Source organism: Mustela putorius, unplaced genomic scaffold (genome assembly GCF_011764305.1).
Source record: "Mustela putorius furo isolate JIRA1106 unplaced genomic scaffold, ASM1176430v1.1 tig00000561_pilon_pilon_pilon, whole genome shotgun sequence".
In the NCBI taxonomy this organism is placed as follows: domain Eukaryota; kingdom Metazoa; phylum Chordata; class Mammalia; order Carnivora; family Mustelidae; genus Mustela; species Mustela putorius.
The window spans coordinates 1,448,916-1,468,376 of record NW_025421415.1 but is presented as its reverse complement, the minus strand read 5'-3'; positions in this window follow the sequence as shown (position 1 = coordinate 1,468,376).

Sequence of the window (19,461 nt, the reverse complement as noted above, 5' to 3'; positions counted from 1 at the left end):
TGGATCTTGGAAAAGCAAGTATTTAACAAGCCCGTCATGTAGCTCTTAACTTCAGGCATATTTGGGAACCTCTGCTCCAAAGTAAAACACAGCAGTACAGACAGAGAACAAGCTAAAGAATAAGGAATAAGGTTTGAGCTGGAGACGTTATTTGTATGGACAGCAAGCCTTGGAACCTAAACAAACTTCAAAAAAATAAGCTGATGCTAGTGTTCGTTAGTACAGAAGTTCTGTTTCAAAGTCAGCCTTCCTTTCTCTGGTGGCATATCACTAGATAATTTCCCTCTGCCCTAAGCCTGGGAGGCCTGGAGCTCCACTTTCTGAGGTTCTTGGACCTTTTAGGTCCCATCGCCAGGACATTCATTGTTCCATATGACTTCCTGATGTAAATGAGGGCCCTTCTGAGGTTGTCTGAGAGGTAAATTTGTTACCCACCGATTTTCACAAATCCTGGCGGTCCTGTGAAATCCTCTTAAATAAGGATCAGATACAAAAACAAAACGGGGGAAATGGAAAAGTGATGTTTGAATGCTCTATCTGTTGTGCTGAAGAACACCTCCCAGCGTGATCCACAGAAGCCCAGGCCCATGTTGGGAAACACATATTTTAAGCAAAAGCCTCAGACATGCCCCAATTATTGTATAGATGTTCAGGTTAGAGCAGGACAAATGGGCCGGTTGCTCTAATTGGCTCCGTGGACAAATTCAAATGTTGAATTAGCCAGAGAAAGGGTGAGATTGTTGCGGCAACGCTTTGCAGTAACTTCTTACAAAGCAATTACTTAATCGACATCTGAAAACATCACACAGCCCCTTCTAGAACCAGCCACGAAGTGCCACTTGCAAGCTAACAAATCGGCAGTGATTAGCGATGATCCTTCCGGCAGTCAAAGGAGGGTAACAGGAGCCAGTTAGCTTTCTTCCATCCCAGATGCACATGTGAGAGTCTTTCATGCAAATTTGCCCGTTTGCATTTCAGTGTTAATTGCACACATTGTCTATCGACTTCGCTAGGGTCTCCTTGGATAGCTGCTAGAAGTCGAAAGCAAAATCAGTCTTGATCTCAAACCATGCAATGTTTAAAATCTGCTAGGATCGTTACCTAGAAAAAAAATAGCATCATAAGGGTAGGATATAAACAATCCTTAATCATAGTACAGACCAGTGCTTCTCAAACTTTAATGTGCATACGAATCTGGGGATCTTGTTATAACACAGGGTCTGATTCAGTCGGTCCAAGATGCAGCCCACGATCCTGAGTTTCTAACAAGCTCCCGGTAACGTGTGATGGTGTTGATGTGAGAATCCCACTTTCAGTAACGAGACATCGCGCATCCGAGTGGAGGGGTCAAGGAGGCAATCAGGTACATGCCTTTGGAGCCCAGGAGACAGATGCAGATACATTTGGGGAGTTACAGACATGTGGATGACCTTGGAAGCCATGAGTCCCCATGAAAGAGAAAGTTAAAAAAAAAAAAAAAAAAAAAGACCAAGCAGCCCAGCAGGTACAAAGGATGCATTTCGGGTATGCAAATCTGGCCGGATCAAAATGTTCCTATTGAGGGTAGCGAGAAAGAGTTAGGAGCTCAGCGTTAGAGTCTGGTTGTAAACGGTCTCCAGTGCCACTTAAGAGAATTTGGGCTGAAGAAACAATTCTTGTTCTTGATGGTCTCGGGGGAAATCCAGCAGTTCACGCGGCTGATGGCAAGATGACATCAGCCTCCACGGTCACAGCACTCGGCGCTTATACAAATAGACTCATCTTAAACTAGTTAGGCTAATACCCTAGTCTGGGGCTCCAGGAATGCCACAAAACGCTTAAGAAAGCAATTGTGAATGACCGTCTCAATGTTGCAAGTCAGTTATTCCCGTAACTGAGGGCAGGCTATAAATATGACACATCGCTGGTAATTGCTTTCTTTTGGATTAAGACTAGCAATTTTCTTGTCAGAGCCGGGCATGGAGTAGACGGGGAGTGGGGACATGTGGACAGCTCGGGCAGTTTTTGCAATTTGAAAAGCCATCTACAGTTAATTTCTTTTAAATTAACATGGCAGATACGGCATTAGCACCAAATTTGTTTTCTCTTGGGGTCTCGTCGGTCTGATACTCGTTAGAGCTAAAACCTTTATTAATCCTGTTAAGTACAGCCCTGCTGTGGGTCGTTCACTTCACTCTGCCTTGGACTGATTCAGTTGCCAAAGATTTTGGAAAAACGGGATGAGAAAGTTGGAAAAAGCGGGATGGGGGTCCCAGGCACACATGTTCCCTGATCCCGCCAGCCTGGTAATGACACCAGCTGTGCACATTTCCAGGACAGCAGCACGGGGACCTCCTCTTTACCTAGAAAGTTCTATTTTGGTTACAGAGAACCATCTGATGCAAAAGTGACAGATGTCAACGTTTCTTAGTTTTGGTGACTATTTCAGCGTTTGTTATGTTTCTTTTCCCTACCTGCTAATACTTCACTTTCCTCACACGAATAATTTAAAAAGCTCTCTGGACAAACTGGGGTAAACCAAGCCAGAAATCATAGAGTAGTTTTGCTCCAACTTGCCTTTCTTGCCTTGAATCAGAAACCATGTCAGGAGGTTAAAAAGAGCGGTAGTCATGAACTCTTGCACCTCGATATTAACTAAAAACGACATTTGGCTAGAGGGATTCTTCCTTAAGACTTTATTTATTTATTTATTTATTTATTGCTGATTTACACGCAGTAAAATTTACTCTTCTGGGTACACAGATCAGTGGGTTCTGAGAAACGCCCAGCCTCGAACCACGACACCATCAAAGGATTTGGACCCAAACACTTCCCTCACCTTGATGCCTGGCGACCTCTGATCTGAGTCTACCCCTACGTTTTGTCTTCTCCAGAACATTATTATTTTTTCAGTATGTCACTTCCTTAGATGCGATTTTCAGATAATGCCTATCTGATACTCTCCAGGAGGAATTCTTCCATTCCATCAAACATAATATCATTTCTTATTTCTGAGCCATTTGGAAGTGAACAGTAACAGCGTCATGGTTTCTTTTCTTTTCTTTCTTTTTTAAAAGATTTTATTTATTTATTTGACAGAGAGGGGGAGATCACAAGTAGGCAGAGCAGCAGGCAGAGAGAGAGAGGAGGAAGCAGGCTCCTTGCTGAGCAGGGAGCCCAATGCGGGGCTCAATCACAGGACCCTGAGATCATGACCTGAGCAGAAGGCAGAGGCTTTAACTCACTGAACCACCCAGGAGCCCCAACAGCAACATGATTTCTGATCCTAAAATTCTCCCTTCATTTCTTAGGCCCCAGACTTCAAACCCACATCTTCTGAAATTTCTGTTGCATTTACAGGTCTTTATGTGTAAGCGGGCTTCACACGCTCTCCCACAGAGAGCTGGAAGCAGCTCACATTTAGTTGTTAGAATCTCACATGCAATTTCTATCAACATCCCCGGGAAGGGGTGCAGAAGGAACCAACACCACATTTATTTTACTCTCAAGGGCTCCCCGGCACTTCCTTTCCGGTTTCCATTCTGTGTCAGAGCCCACAGTGAGCCGATTTGACACAGAGGTGACGGCGTTTCTTTTCTTCTCTTCCATTTAATTATTTTTAGCAGAGACAGAAAGAGGTTTTAGAATTGCTTTCAGCACCTTCTTTTCAAATACGGCATTCCAAGTTTAAGCTCAAACTTAAGTGTAATGAACCTGTTATCAACACCTGACAGAACGGAGCATAATGAATGAATCCGTTCCAACACCCTCTTGACAAGACCGCTTATATCTTTCCTTAGGAAAGCACAGTATGGATTTATTTCCATCTCCTTTTTGCGCGTATCATTTTCATAAACTACCTTGGTGCCACAGCAATGGTGGGAGTTCCTGAGGAAAACCGCTTCACTCTACAGATGCCGCAGAGAAAAAAACCGAGAGGAGAGTGGAAACAGCCCCACCCCTCTGCGCTGGCTTCGAGAAGTCACTGCGGGTTCACCCAAAACCATCAGAAGACACATTTCGACTTGGGAGATGCATGTGCTGCATCCCGTGGAAGTCAAGAAGCACACAGGATTCTGTTCTTGAGTAATTTAAAGAGAAGGCAGTTTTATAACTTGCATTAGGAAAAACCCCAGAGACTCAGAGGCCACATGAGGTAGCGAACAGACCGAGGGACAGAAGAACGCATACAGCTTCCTAAGGACTTCTCATGATTTTAGCATGTGCTATTTTAAACGGCCTCATGTACATATTTGCATGTGAGTTTTAATTCGCCGTAACGCTCTTCTGATATCAAATGAACAGAAGCTAATTGTTTTCTTTCGTAAGGCCCCAACCTAACACAGACACATCAAGATCCATTGAAGGGCATAAAGTTCCCCAAACAGTAAAAGAGCCGTACGGTCTGTCATCTTTTAGTACTTAGAGCTGTACATGATTTCTCGATGTGAGAACTGGTTTTGTATGTATTCTTTAGATAAAGCAAGGGGCTGTTTAATATGTTTGAGAAACCGGCAGCCAAAATACTCAGCCCCTAATCTACATTCCCATTATAACACTTTGGACATTTTAAATTTACGCGTATGGTCTACTTGAATATGCTAGCAAACGCCCCTGCGAAGAAAAGACAAATATTTATGTACAAATAAATAGTGTTTTAGCGAACAGGCACTCAGATGTGAGGGCTGATATTTTATGACTTGACTCTTAGCCTCGATAAAACATGCTCACAAGGCAGCATTTTTCTTTGGGGATAAGTCATAACTTTGCCTTGGAGGGCTATTAGGGGCCCATTTACTGACATGGGACCGAAACTACAACTCCTACGGAGACATGTTATTTAAAAAGGAAGGCTGATTTTTGGGAAAATTCCCCCAGGGGACTGGAAGTTCCCAGAGTAGTGTCAGACGTGCAATGCAACATTCCTTATTGGAAAAGAGAATACCCTGTGGCGGCAATTTTTTTTAATTGTCTAAGTGAGATACAGCGGCAGGGCATCATTTCTCCACGGAAGAAATCTGTGGGCTTGCACCGATGGAAAACTCACAGCTTCAAGTCACAGGCTGTTTTTAGAATTCTCACGGGCCTGCCCGAGAGAACGTTTATTTCCCTATCTATGTATGGAGAGGCACGTCCTTTAAAGTCTGAGTGTATTTCCAGGGAGTAGACTTGCCCAAAGGTAAGGGGATTGGGTCCTGGGAAGTTCTACATCAATTTCACTACTGAGCCACAATGTCTCTAACACCCCAGAGTAGTTGTCCAAGTAATGGGGAGTTCTCTCCTCGGTCAGGTGCCAGAGGTGGGGGAGGAACTTCGCAACATACATTAATCTGTAACATACATTAACCTGTAACATACATTAACCTGTAACATACATTAATCTGTAACATACATTCATCCGTAACATACATTCATCTGTAATATACATTCCTCTGTAGATATCAGGTGCCTCCCACCTCAGCCTTCACTCAGACATGGACTCAGACCCTAAGGAAGTTTACTTTCTGCTGGACGACCAAAAAAAGTGGGGGTGATAACCAAGTATTATTTGGACACGGCATTTACTAGGGAATAGAGCCCGTGAAACCCTGCGCCTCGCATCTCCGTGTCTCTTGATCTCCTGAAAGTTCTCTCTCATGCAACGCAAGGAGCCCAAACACAGGCAAGTTAGAGAGGAACATCGATCCTGATTTGGGTCAGGTTCTAAAACTAAAGGCCAGCTTGTGCCATCTCTGCTGCTCACCAGTGACCAGGTGAGGACGGTGGGCAGGGTCCCCGATGGCAGATAGAGCATCTGTTTTTACCAAAGACTTTCTGTTTTTACCAAAGACTGAGCAAGAGGAAATGGGCTGGATCTCCTTTGAAATGTTGAATATTGCGTGCAGAGAGAAGATATTATTCAATTATGTCTTGTAAGCAATCCAAATGTTCCAGATGATTTCTTCCTTTCTCCATCCAGTGGTCCATCATGGGAAGAAGGGGGCTGGTTATTACTTACTCCTCATTTCAAAATGCGGCCACCAAAGAGATTCTCGTCTTTCTTCTCACACAGACAAAATTCCTGGAGAATGTATTGATGCCTTCGACCAACACTCCAGAAACAACAGCCAACATCTGAGTATTCACTACATGAGGTTTTCTGTGTAGGGTTTCATAGGCAATCTCTAAGTCATTTGTGCAAAACTATGAGCTATGCATGTGACACATTACATATACATATGTATATATACATATGCATAGCTCATATATGTGTGTGTGTGTGTGTGTGTTTTCTTACTTATTTACATTTACCTAATTTAGTCATCCCAGTATCCCAGTCTAGGAAGTAAGTGATAGATGGGGAAAATGATGTACATTAGTGGAATAGCACTAGATTTAGAGTGACTAAAATTCCAGGGGCATTGGTAGGAAAGCGTCCAGATGAACTAGAGAAAGGCTCAAACAGCCTGATTGCCCTGGGAGCCCACCTCTACTTACCAGTTCTCTGGCCTTGGGCCAGTGACTGTGTTAGTCTTCCTTCCCTGTCCTCTGCAGTCACATGGGGATAAAGCCTCCCAGAGTTGTGACTGGATACAAGGAGTCAGTATAAATAATCTGCCTAGAGTAGTGTCTAATATACATAAAATACTCCCTATACATTGGTTCTCAGCATTCTTTTGACCTCCTAGCCAGAGGTCACCGGACAAGCCACCTCTCCCCTCTTGGACCTAAGGAAATGCTGGTGGGAACCCCTGCCTACCTCACAGGCTCTGAAGAGATAATCCACATGACAATGAAAATCGTTTTGGAATTATAAGTCTCTAGAGAAATGTGATACCCTGTTCAGGACTTCCAAGATTGTCTCTAGCTCTGGCCAGTCCTGAGATCTTCTCCTAAGTGTCCATTTTTCCATGGAATTAAAAGGCATTCATTCCTTGTTTTTGCTCTCCAAATAAATACAAAGTACTTCCTCTGTGCTCACGGGTGGGATAGGGAGAAGAATAATGCAGAAGGTCCTTTCAAGACATCTGCAGTGTGGGAGCTGAGACAGACAAGAAAACCAGTTAAAACAGTGTTGACCGGGCGCCTGGGTGGCTCAGTGGGTTAAGCCTCTGCCTTCAGCTCAGGTCATGATCCCAGGGTCCTGGGATCGAGTCCATTGGGCTCTCTGCTCAGCGGGGAGCCTGCTTCCCTCTCTCTCTCTCTCTGCCTGCCTCTCTGTCTACTTGTGATCTCTCTCTGTAAAAAAAATAAATAAAATCTTTTAAAAAAAAACCAAAAAAAAAAAAAAACCAAAACAGTGTTGACCACACAGTATCCTAAATGCTGGGGTGATGGCATAGAAGGAGGCAGGAAGCCACAGACTCAGCTCGCAGAGGACAGAGGGGCCATAGAAGCCTCTCTGGGAGTCCACCGTTCAATACCACCATGTCCCTAGATAACTCCCAGTTGATGCATTCAACCTCTCTTTCCTCAATAGGTATCTGTTGAAAAGAAGTGAGTTGCTATGCATCTCTAGAGCCTTATGATGGTTTGCTATACAGGAGGGCAGTGATCAAAGGGCTCTCATCTGGTTACTCTCTAGGGTTGAGCCTGCAGGATGCCAAGGACTGTAGAACTCACTGGCAACCTTCAGATACAAGTTGTTTAGCTGGGTGAAATCTGGATGTCCTGAAACACACCGCAGAAAATGGAGGCTATGATCATTCTTTTGTTACAGATGCATGAATAGTTTCTTATCATTAGCCAAAAAGAGTTTTTACTCATTTATTCTATGATTCTGTTTCTTATCGTTAGCCAAAAAGAGTTTTGGAATCATAATCACTACTTTTTAATGCCCTCGATACATCACTCCACCATTCTCAGCCTTAACTCTGCTGCTTCTCAAACTCTTTCTCAGAAGGGACACTAATGGCAGCCGAGAGGAACCAAGGGCCTGGGACGAGCTTGGGGTCTTCCTCAGGCACCACATTTTTTAAAATTTCATACTCTACCCTAAAAACGAATGCCCACTTTGCAGTCTACCAAAAGCAAAATGTATGTATTTTAATGACATTATTTTATGCCTCATACTATACATTCATACTATTTTCTGTCCAGATCTTGTTGTTTCATTTCTTAATATCTCTATGATTCCCAATCATAAAAGCAACATCACTGTAAGAAATCAGGAAATGATATCAAAATACAAATTAAAAAAAAAATTAAGCTTGGGGAGCCTGGGTGGCTCAGGCAGTTAAGCAGCTGCCTTCAGCTCAGGTCATGATCTTGGAGTCCTGGGATCGAGCCCCACATCAGGCTCCCTATTCAGCGGGGAGTCCGCTTCTCCCTCTCCCTCTGCCCCTCCATCTGCTTGCACTCTCTCTCTCAAATTAGTAAATATATAAAATCTTTTTTTTAACAAACAAGCTAACCTATAATTCCCAAACTACTAACCATGGTTGGTGCTTTTCCTTCTGCCTATTTCCGTATTTAATGTACACAACAAGTAAATATGTATATTTTCATACAATGGTATGAAAATATACATATCATTTGAGGTCTTCCTGTATCTATATCTTCAAGGCTCTTTTCACTTAAGAGTAATTACTTGATGAACATTTTTATGTAGCACCTTGATGAGTGTAAGAGTTTAAAGTACAAGATTTGTGTCTGGCTGGCTTAGTCGTTAGAGCATGTAACTTTTGATCTCAGGGGCATGAGTTCGAGCCCTACATTGGGGGCTCGATTAAGAAAAGATAAAGTAAATGTAACCTGGGTTTGAATTCAAACTCGACTTCCTTACCAGCCTCAGGTATGGTATAAACTTAATGTCATTACTTTGTTCAGAGAGTGGTTGTAGGGCTGAAGCAATCCAGTGTATAGGAAGCATTTAGACATCCCCCAGCACATAGTACTCGCTGTATAAGCATTGAGTGGTGTTTCTTCCCACTAATCAAGGAGGTTACTTTTTCACGTACTGGATTCCTTTATGTATTTTCATCTGGGAACTCCTGGATCTTCTATTTTCTTCCACCAAGAGCAATCTATCCATGTGTCCATATGACCTTGCTTTTATATGCTGTCTCTACAATATAAAAGCCAAACTGGCTAGGCTAATTCCCCTTTTGTGCTTCTTCTTGGGATTTTTCTTGTCCATTTTTCCACATGAACTTTAGAATAACTTGCTTAGTTAACATTTTCTTCTTGTTCTTTGCAATTAAATTGTATTTGCTGAGTATTTGAATATGTGACTCTTTAAATTTCTTCTATAATTTGCTACTCTTCATCTTCATTACATATCACTTTATTTGTATCACCGTCTAATCTATTCTTCAGGGTTTTTTTTCTACCACAATATCCTCTAGCCCTGACACATATGCAGTTATTTTTAAAGAATTTTATCTCTGACATGACATAAAAAGAGATGAGAGAAAGTGGAATACTGTTCTGATACTTCAAAAGCATAATCTATATATCCAGGTGGCATTCCCAAAGCATAGTCCTTGGGACCCTGCTGTTAACAGGATGTTAACAGGTTTTATTACATAGGGAAAAACAGTAGGCTGTGTGAAAAAATGCATTTTGGAAATTCTAAGTTAAACAGAATTAAATAAGTTTTTCTTTGGCAAGAATTCTCACAAACTTAGTATCACTCACATACTTTCTAAATCTCCAAAAAGAGATCTATTTTGCAGGAGTGCCCAAACGTCTGACCATGTGCCCTTTTCTAGAAGGAACATACCTTGGGGATTAAGCTCCTAGACGCTTTGGTTTGGGAAATTCTACTGTGAATGGGTTGCTTCCAAGATTTTGAAGTGGGTACCAAGGGAGATTTTTTTTTTCTCTTTCCACAACCACCGTTCAGAGAGGTGGATCCATTACCTTTAAATCTAGGATAATTGGTCTTGAGTGTAAAGGAAAGTCCTCTCAGATTTGGTCTGTGGGCTGATTGTGAGTTCTACTCTTCCACAGTGGGCTGTGTTTCACCCCCTTCAGTGTCTTCATGTAGGTTTTAGTGGGAAATTGGGAGAGACCCAACAAGCCAGATGCTACTCTAAGAGAGAAGCCCAGGCAATATTCTATTGGTTAGACGCTGGAATGACTCAACACTAAGTCAGAATGGTTAACAAGCCCAGAGAAACTGGTTCCTAAAATACATATGAATTTATTTTTACAATTCTTCATTTAGAAGAGAATGCTTTTTCTCCTCCAGGGAATTTTTATTATTTAAACAAGAAAACACCCTGTGCAAGTATTAGGCTATGTACCAAAATAAAGGTTGTTTTGTTTTGTTTTCCCCTTCTCTCTTTCTCTTCTTCTTTTTTTTTTTTTTTTTTTGGCAGGTGGGAAATCATTTTCATGCACTCTATTTGTTGGACCTTGGGGTAAAATTATATTTCATAGTTCCCTCATTCCCAGGCTATGGTAAAAAAGAGATTGATGTCTGAAATTTCTACTATATTTGTCTTACAAATTTGTTTGATTCTCTTGAGAATAATTATCTCATATCACTTAAAGGTTAGTAATTCCTTAGGAATGACCTCTCTGTTATAATTAGAGTAAGGATATTTACATTGAGCTAGGAAAATTGAAAGCCAGTGGACTTAGTTTCTGGCATTACTACTTTATTAAACTGTTGATCCTTGAAACAAATAGCAGGAACCATAGGGGCACTGCTTAACTAAATAATCATTTTTTTTCTTTCATTTTCTTAAAATGGATAATGTTACAAAACATAGTAAAATAACAACTTTAAGGAAAAAATATGTCATAATACAATACTAAATCTATATAAATTAGGGAAAGGTGTGACTGTTCAGAGGGATTTCCAATGACTTCTTTCCCAATTTTACCAGTAATTTAGTTAGTCCGAGGCATCACCTTCAGGATTTCAGAGGAGCAGTAAGGAAAGAATGAGACAATGAAGAAAGGAAGGAAAGAAGGAAGGGAGGGAAGGAGTGGGGGATAAAAGGGAAAAAGAACAAAAATCTGATCTTATAAATGGTGAATCCAATAAAAATTACACCCTTTTAAATCACACACTCTTTAGTATGCCGGGAAAAAAGGAAAGAAAGAAAAGAAAAGAAAAAGACTGAGCTTTGAGCAGACTACTCAGAATCTTAGGGAGTGTATGGGGTAGGAAGACACGGCAAGGGAATTTAAGAGAAACTTTAGGTTCTGCCCTCTCATATCCAGGACAGTAGAGGATGGGCACAACCCAGCTTTGATATTTTGAGTGAAGTGGCTCTTTCACTGCTCTTAGAAGAATATTGTAGTGAATGATAGGTTTTTGCACACATTGACATTTCTCCGGCATCACAGGCTCTATGCTGTTGGATCATGGGCTCAAGACACTAAGAAGATTCTTGAACCTAATCCCAAGATATATAAAATTTTCTTATGTGTCCTTAGAGTCAGACCAAAGCTCCATATGGAATGTATTAGTCATTCTTGTAGCATCCATCAATAATCCTATTATCAGAGAAAAAAACTCAAGACTTGGCAAGAACATTGGATAGATGACAACTACTTTCATATCCTGTTTCAGCTACTAGCCTATTGTACTTAATCTGATACCACAGTGACCTGGAAAAGTACCGTTCTAGCTGTTGATGGCAAATGTTAGGATGAGCTTTTAAAGCCCATGCCTTTGTCTCTATGAGTTGAACAACAAGTAGAGCATTTTATAAATCAGGAATCCCTAGGAGGAATGCTCCTCTGTAAAACAAACAAACAAACAAACAAACAAGCAAACACAAAAGTCTCTTCTCAGGGACAAAAGGAATCAGAAAGCTCAAATGTTTCCCAGTTAAAAACAGAAACTCAAAGCCTAGGTCAGTTGCAAATACGGAGTGTGATTTTATGTCACAATGTGTTATGGAATATCAATCTAAAATTTAATTTAAAAGGACAGATGACAGAAGCACACTGCTTTGGAAGTACTTCCATAATCCATGGTGCACATTGGCTCCCTGGAACAAATCATTACTAATAATAAGTTCCTCTGAAAAAATTATAAAGCAATGAGAAAATAATATACAATAAGAGTCAGCAGACATAACTAACAGGATAACTAGAACTCAGCCATGTTAAAACAATTACAATGAACTTTAAAATGCTTAAAGAAATAAAGGAAGGAATAGAAAACATGATGACATAATAGATACAACAAAATTAACTAAATAATTTTGAATAAAACCAAACAAGACTTTTAGAAATAATAATATATGGGTGCCTGGGTGGCTCAGTCAGTTAAGTGGATGCCTTCGGCTCAAGTCATGATCCCAGAGTCCTGGGATCGAGCCCCACATTCGGCTCCCTGCTCAGTGGAGAGCCTGCTTCTCCCTCTCCCTCTGCTTGCCTCTCTGCCTACTTGAGCTATCTCTCTATCAAATAAAGAAAGAAAATCTAAAAAAATCCATTAAAAATAATAATGCAGGCACTGAAATTAAAAATTAAAAGCAGATTGGCCACAGCTAATATATCAGGAGACAGAGTTGGGGGAATTACCTACAGAGGAGCACAGAAAGATTTTAGAAATGAAAGAAAGCAAAATAAAAAGGAGAGTTTAAGAAGAAAGCAGGGAAAACAAAACAAAACAACAACAACAACAAAAAACAGAAGTCCAGCTTGCAAACAAGTTTAAGAAAGAGAGAATAGTAAAAAATGTGTGGAACAAAACTATCCTAACTCCTGAATATTTTATTCCTTCCTTCTCCCCCTTTTTTTAAAGGTTTTATTTATTTATTAGAGAGAGATAAAAGTGAGAGAGGAAGATCATAAGCAAAGGGGAAGGGTAGAGGTAGAAGCAGTCTCCCCACTGAGCAGGAGTTCAATGGGGTACTTGATCCCAGGACCCTGGGATCATAACCCGAGCCAAAGACAGACTCGTAACTGACTGAGCCACCCAGGCGCCCTCTTTCTTTTTTTTTATTTCTAGGTAGGCTACATATCCAGTGCAGAGCCCAACACAGGGCTTGAGCTCAGACCCTGAGAGCAAGAGTCAGAAGCTTAACCCACTGAATCACCTGGTGACTTAAGCTCTGAATACTTTCAACAGGACATTTGTTACCAGTATAGTTGAAAACTAGAGGACTCATGGCTCATTGGCAGCTACCGAAGAACAAGGGGAGAATGGGAATTATAGGTTATACTGAATACTAGGTTAGCCGAATACAAGGTTAGCTATCAGTCTTCATTTTGATAAATAAGGTTATAAGATAGTTTCCTCAAATTCTATTTACTAAGAAAAGTAAAGAACCTTTCTATAACATTTAGGGGTTTTTTGTTTGTTTGTTTTGTTTTGTTTGTGTTTTTTAATATTTCTAAGGACTGCTGATTTGCAACCTTGAGACCATGAATGTTTGTTTTAAGGAACTGTTACATGTGTTGCCTTGTTCTAGATAACTGTGTTTGCTCACTTTAAACTGTCACAGGGGGTTGTGACTACAGCTTCAGTGATCATGAAGTTAGTACAAACAAACAAAACCACATTTTTCCAGTAAAATTTAATAATCTGGTTGTTTTAAAAGATGATTTTAAATAGCAAGAAAATAATCTTTTCTTCCACTGTTGATACAGGTGAAAAGCTGGAAAATTTTCTCAAATTGGGCACAGACATAAATCCACACGTTAGGAAACAATTGAGTCTAACAGGATAAAAAAAGAGCCACCACAAACCTAGACATACTAGAGGCCAGAGCAAAACACCAAAGAAAGTTTAAAAATAACCAGAGGGAGAAGAGATATTACCTACAAAGGAACAACTGTTAGAAGGTCATAAAAGTTACTATTCATTCATTCATTCATTCATTCATTCCTATTTTCAGCATACTTCTCAAATATTTATGAAACCCTTCCTCTTATTGGAACCCTGGGGATGACACCAGGCCCACTTGGACCATCAGGATCATCTTCTGGTCTCAATATCCTAAACATATTTGCAAAGTCCCCATACCGTAGAAAATATAGTTACAGGTTCCAGGAGATGTGGACACGGACATCTTTGGGCATGGGCATGATTCTGTCTCCCAGAGAGATGGCTTCCTCATCCCTTTGGAAGAACAGTCATCTGAAAACTGTATCCGGCTAAAGGTAACATAAGACTATTTCAGACAATGAACAATAGAAAGTCTAAAAGACACAGGCCCTTGCTGAGAGAAGCCCTGAGGGCTTTTCTTCAGTAAGAAGAAAACTGAATATAGTCAGAGGGATTGAGAAGCAAGAGGCAAGATTTTTAAAAAATGCACACATATGCATTAACTGTATTAAAAGCAATGGACAATGTCTAATTCTGAACGTTTGAAAGATACAGTAGCATCAAAGTGCTGGCAAGCAGGAGGATGACATGGGAACTCAGGTGCTAATGTGAATTCCAGCAACAGAAGGTTCTCGAGAGACAATGATGTTTTACTGCAGAGATTGCACATCAAAATTTTTGAATAGCCTCTAAAAGAACAAAATATATAGAAACGGAGAGGGGAAAAAAATCTACCCAAGAGATACCACAACCCGCAGACTTGAAATCCAGCATATGCACCTCACAAGACAGCCTCAAAATATGAGGAACAAAAATGGACAGAATTGCTGTCCAATTCTATCCAAAAATGGACAGAATTTGTCCAAAAATGGACAAAATTGCAAGGTGAAATTAATGAACACCCATTTTCCAGTTTTTTCATACTGCTCTTAGTACTGACAGACAAAGGAGGCAACAAATCAGTAGGGATATATGAAAGATGAGCAATTTAATTAGCAGGTGCACTAATGAACCTGTAGAGAGCCCTGTACCTTCTCATTGAGTATTCCTTTCTAGAACACCCATATAGAAGCAAAAATTGACCAAACACTAAGCCACAAGCCAAATGTCAATAAAAACAAAGTGTCTGTATTGGTGCTGTCCAATGGAAACATCATGTAAATCATGTATGTAATTTTAAAGTGTCTAGTAGCCACATTTAAAAATGTGAAAGTCAGGTGACATTCATTTTAATAACACACTTTATTTTACCCAACGTAACCACATACTATTTCTTTTTCATCCTAAGTCTTAGAAATATAGCACATCTCAATGTGGACTATGCCCAGGCCAAGTGTTCATTAGCCACACGTCACAAGTGATTATTGTAATGGGCAGAGCAGCGCCCTATCACACAGATCACCCTCTCCTACCCCAGGGTGATGGAATTAGAAATTAAAATCAAAAGAGCATTTAAGTGATCCCACATTCCGATGTTTGGATCTTTCAACGATACATTCAAACCCATCTCAAATATAGACTTTTGGCAAATGAAAAAAAATCTTACTTCTAGATAATGCATGGTTAAAATCAAAGGCAAGTTGTTAAATATTTAGAATTAAACAAAATAAATAAAATAATTAAACAAAATAAGTGAATATCAACGTAAATATCAAAATGTGGGGGACAAAATGTATATAGCTTTAACTATCCAGAGACTTACATGGCAAGTTGGGATATGATAGAAGGGGCAGGTCAAGTTAGTAGGTAAAGGATGGGCGCTTCATCAAATAGTGCAGGACAATTGACCTTTCACAAAGCAAAAACATCTATCATGGGAATCTTGTCTCATGTCATACACAGAAAATGAATTTTGGTCTGACAACAGAAAATATCTCTACTTAGACAATGGGGCCAAGTTAGCAAAGGGCTTAAATGATGGAGCAAGAGTGTTAAATCAAGACAAAAGCAATTGGGGCGCCTGGGTGGCTCAGTGGGTTAAGCCTCTGCCTTCAGCTCAGGTCATGATCTCAGGGTCCTGGGATCGAGTCCCGCATCGGGCTCTCTGCTCAGTGGGGAAGCCTGCTTCCCCACCACCCTCTCTCTCTGCCTGCCTCTCTTTCTACATGTGATTTCTCTGTCAAATAAATAAATAAAATCTTTTTTAAAAATGCTTTTTTTTTAAAAAAGACAAAAGCAAGTATCTCCGGCCCCAAACCTTCAATGATTACATCCTTATTTCCCACATGATTGTAAGATGAAGCAGATTGGTAAATGGGCCATTTACCAATGGGGATGCCTGGGTGGCTCAGTTGGTCAAGCATCTGCCTCCATCTCCAGTCCTGAATCAGGCTCCCTCCTCAGCCGAGAGCCTGCTTCTCCCTCTGCCTGCCATTCCCCCGCTTGTGCTCTCTCTCACAAATAAATAAATAAATAAAATCTTGTTTAAAAAAAGTTGGGGGCTATAATTTATGGGCCAGTATGGATCTAGGATTTGTGAACAGACAACAGAGGGGGAGGTGCTCACTGTCTTAGAATCATCTGGAAGTGAATGTGTGTGGCTTTGGGCAAGAAACAACCCTCATTACTTAGCCTTGGTTTTCTCAGCCATAAAACAGAGATAATGATGTGTACCTCTTCAGATAGTAATACGAAATTACATAGTACATCAGGGCCCAGAAGGTATCAGTTTGTGTGCTCTGAAGTGTGAAGTCCAGAGTGCATCCAGGACATCTGCCCCAGTGCAAGCCTGAAGTCTGGGGAGTTCCATGGTGATGCATATTATCATAGGGGTCCACTGAGGTGGACACGAAAGGCAAGGCCCTGAAGTGAAGCAGACTTTTCCTTTGAATTCAAGGTCTACCTCTTGTTAGCTTTAAGACCTTAGGCCAGTTAGTTAACATCTCTAGCCTCAGAACTTGTGACTGTGAGCAGGGTTAGTACTAGTACCTGAGTCTCAGTTAGGACTCCTAGTTTCGGCAACAGACACCAACTCTGGGAAAGGGGTTGTATTAAGGGTCCCAAGAAGTGGTAGGTGCTCCCAGGCTGCACAGCCATGATCCGTGTCCAAAGCCACGCCTCCAACTGGTCCCATGGAGATGTCACCGCTGACACCAATGCTCCCGGGCTACAGCCCTGGGTGTGGCTCTTTTGAGCAGAACTTGCTGGAGGCAGTAATTGTTTCTTTGTGCCATTAGCTCCCTGATTCAGGTTCAGAACAGGGACCTCTGCCTGATGGAGCCCAAAGCACTTGTTTGTGTCCTAGCTGCGGGAAAAGCTGGGAAAGTACATTTTCAGCTTCTGCAGAAGGAAGAAGTGACTCTCAGCCCCCAACCAGACTTTAGGCTGGGAAACAGTCCAAGAGCAAGGGAGTTCAGACACTGGTTGTCTACAAAGAATATCCACTACACCCATCTGAAGGATTACCATCAGGAGAAGATGAGCTTGCAAATATGCAGGGATTACCATCAGGAGAAGATGAGCTCACAAATACACAGCACACCTCAGAGCTCAGCAGACAGGCTGAGAGACAGCACAGAGGGGACACAACGGTATTTGTGGAAAAACACGGAATACCGTGGCCCGGAGTTGGGGGAGATACATTAGAAAATTGTAGAAGATTGCTTCTTGTGTTCCTACCCAGCAAGTTAACAAATGTTCCCAGAGATTCTGAATTCTAAATTCACACATATAAGACAAAGGTCCTTGAAAAACGCTGTAATCATGTCACATTCTGGAAGAAGACAGAGAATCTTATGTTTGGTTTCCTTCTGGAGGAGACTCACTTGTGAGGAGGCAATGGAGAAAAACTGTGTTTTCACTGTTCCCAAGGTGTCAGGTAGACAGGAGGACATAGATAGAAACAGATGTGGTTTTTCTTTTCCATGAGTTTTCTTTTTCAAGCAGAACTTAGAATATTTTGATGGAGATAGTTCTAGCAGAAACGTAGAGGCCCCTGCAATTGCTTTTTTTTAGTGAAAGAATTGAACTCATGGAACAAGAAACTTCTTTCCAGATGCCATTCTTTTTATGAATAAGCTCAAATACATACTCACCAGTGACTTTGCCTTTTAGTCTTACACTTGCCTGTGTGAAGAGGGAGCAAATGTAGGTGGCTTGAAGACCCCCCAGTGACTGACCATAAGGATTTTTGCAATTCTCATTAAAATATTTCCTGCTTAGATGTATATTTCTTCAACCCTGGCCTCATTTGCTGCAAACTCTGGGTTGAAGATTTCTATCAGACCCTAAGAAGGTTCGAGGGAGGGACCATAACTTCTACCTTCCTGCTACTTCCCACAAAAAAGCTGGGGCAGGGTCATGGGACCTAGAAGGAACGTTCAACAAGGATTATTTACTAGGGGCAATCTGCGTGCTGTGTCTGGTGGGCCACGGCTCCTCTCTGCTCCTTGGGGCATACCACGTGTGCCCCAGACTCACGCTGGGAGAGTGATCATCAAGAAACCATATTTATTAAATGGCCCTATGCATGGGGTTCTGGCCTATGTAAGTGAGTAGAGCAGTCACAGTCCACACCCTTTGGGAGCTTACAATATCAAATAGGAGATTTTTCACAGCCTGGAGGCGCACGGGTGAGGTAAGGCGCTGAAAGCATGCATTCACCTCACAGAGGCCGGCTTTTCTACTAGCCAGTGGTTATTCTGTCTGGCCTCCAGGCTCTAGCTAGGCTACCATTTAGAAGCAGCTAAACCTCAGCTCACTTCAAAGGTCCATTGTTGAGGGGAAGGGGGATGTCTATTACTGGAAGAATTCTCTGGAAGGCCCTGGGCTAAGTCAATCCTTATACCAGAACCTCCACAAGCCCAGAGTGACTTCTCGTTCACAAGATCCAGTGAGCAAGCACCAGGCAGGTTTCAGAGGTGGACGCCGTATTGTCACTTCTGTCCAGAAGCTTACTGGTGACCCAGTGGGGGTAAGCCAGGCCTAGTGACCAGATTATGATAGAGCCCAGCAGGTATAATACAACACATGTCCATATAAGGACAGGAAAATGAGCACACGGGAGAGAAAACTGTTCCGCCTCCTGACCTGTGGGGAATCACAGAAGGCTTTGAGGAGAGGCGGGTATTTGAATTAGGTCTTGAAGTCAGGTGGGAGTTTGATAGGCAAAGACTGAGGAGCAGGCATTGCCAACTTCTGGATGGGTTCTGGAAGAGCTGGGGAAAATGATGTATTTATGGGTCAGGCTGTCCAATAATTCTTTCCCACATGGGGCCTATTTCATCTACCTCAAAAATCCTTGGATCTACGCTGGGAAGGAGGATTGGGACGAATGAATCCCAAATGTGGCTAGGAGCCACGCCTGTCTTACCTCTTCCTGCTGTCACTCCTGCTTGCTCCATTTCATCTGGAGGAAGCTGCACCCCGACAGCACCAGAATGACAAAGAAAAGAACAATGACAACCCCTCCCCCCGCCTCAAATTGCAGCAGTGCCACATGACTGAAGACCTCTGGGATTGCTCAGAAATCCATCATCATCCAGCCATCTCTGCCTTTCCTGGCCACCGTCAGATGAACAAAAACAAGGCACTCCCACACATGGTCAAACACGTGTGGCCACTGACTCCCATCCTGGGAGTCAACAGATAGGCCTCTGAGGCTGCTGTGTCTGCCAGGTGTCTGTTTGGCAGCGGCAATGACAGGGAAAGAAGCCAGGGTCAGGTCTGAAGGCCTTCAAGGGTAAAGGGACCTCAGCAGATGGTAGAATCCAGCCCCCTTGCCTTTAGTCCAGAGGACACACAAGTCATAAAGCAGAAACAGT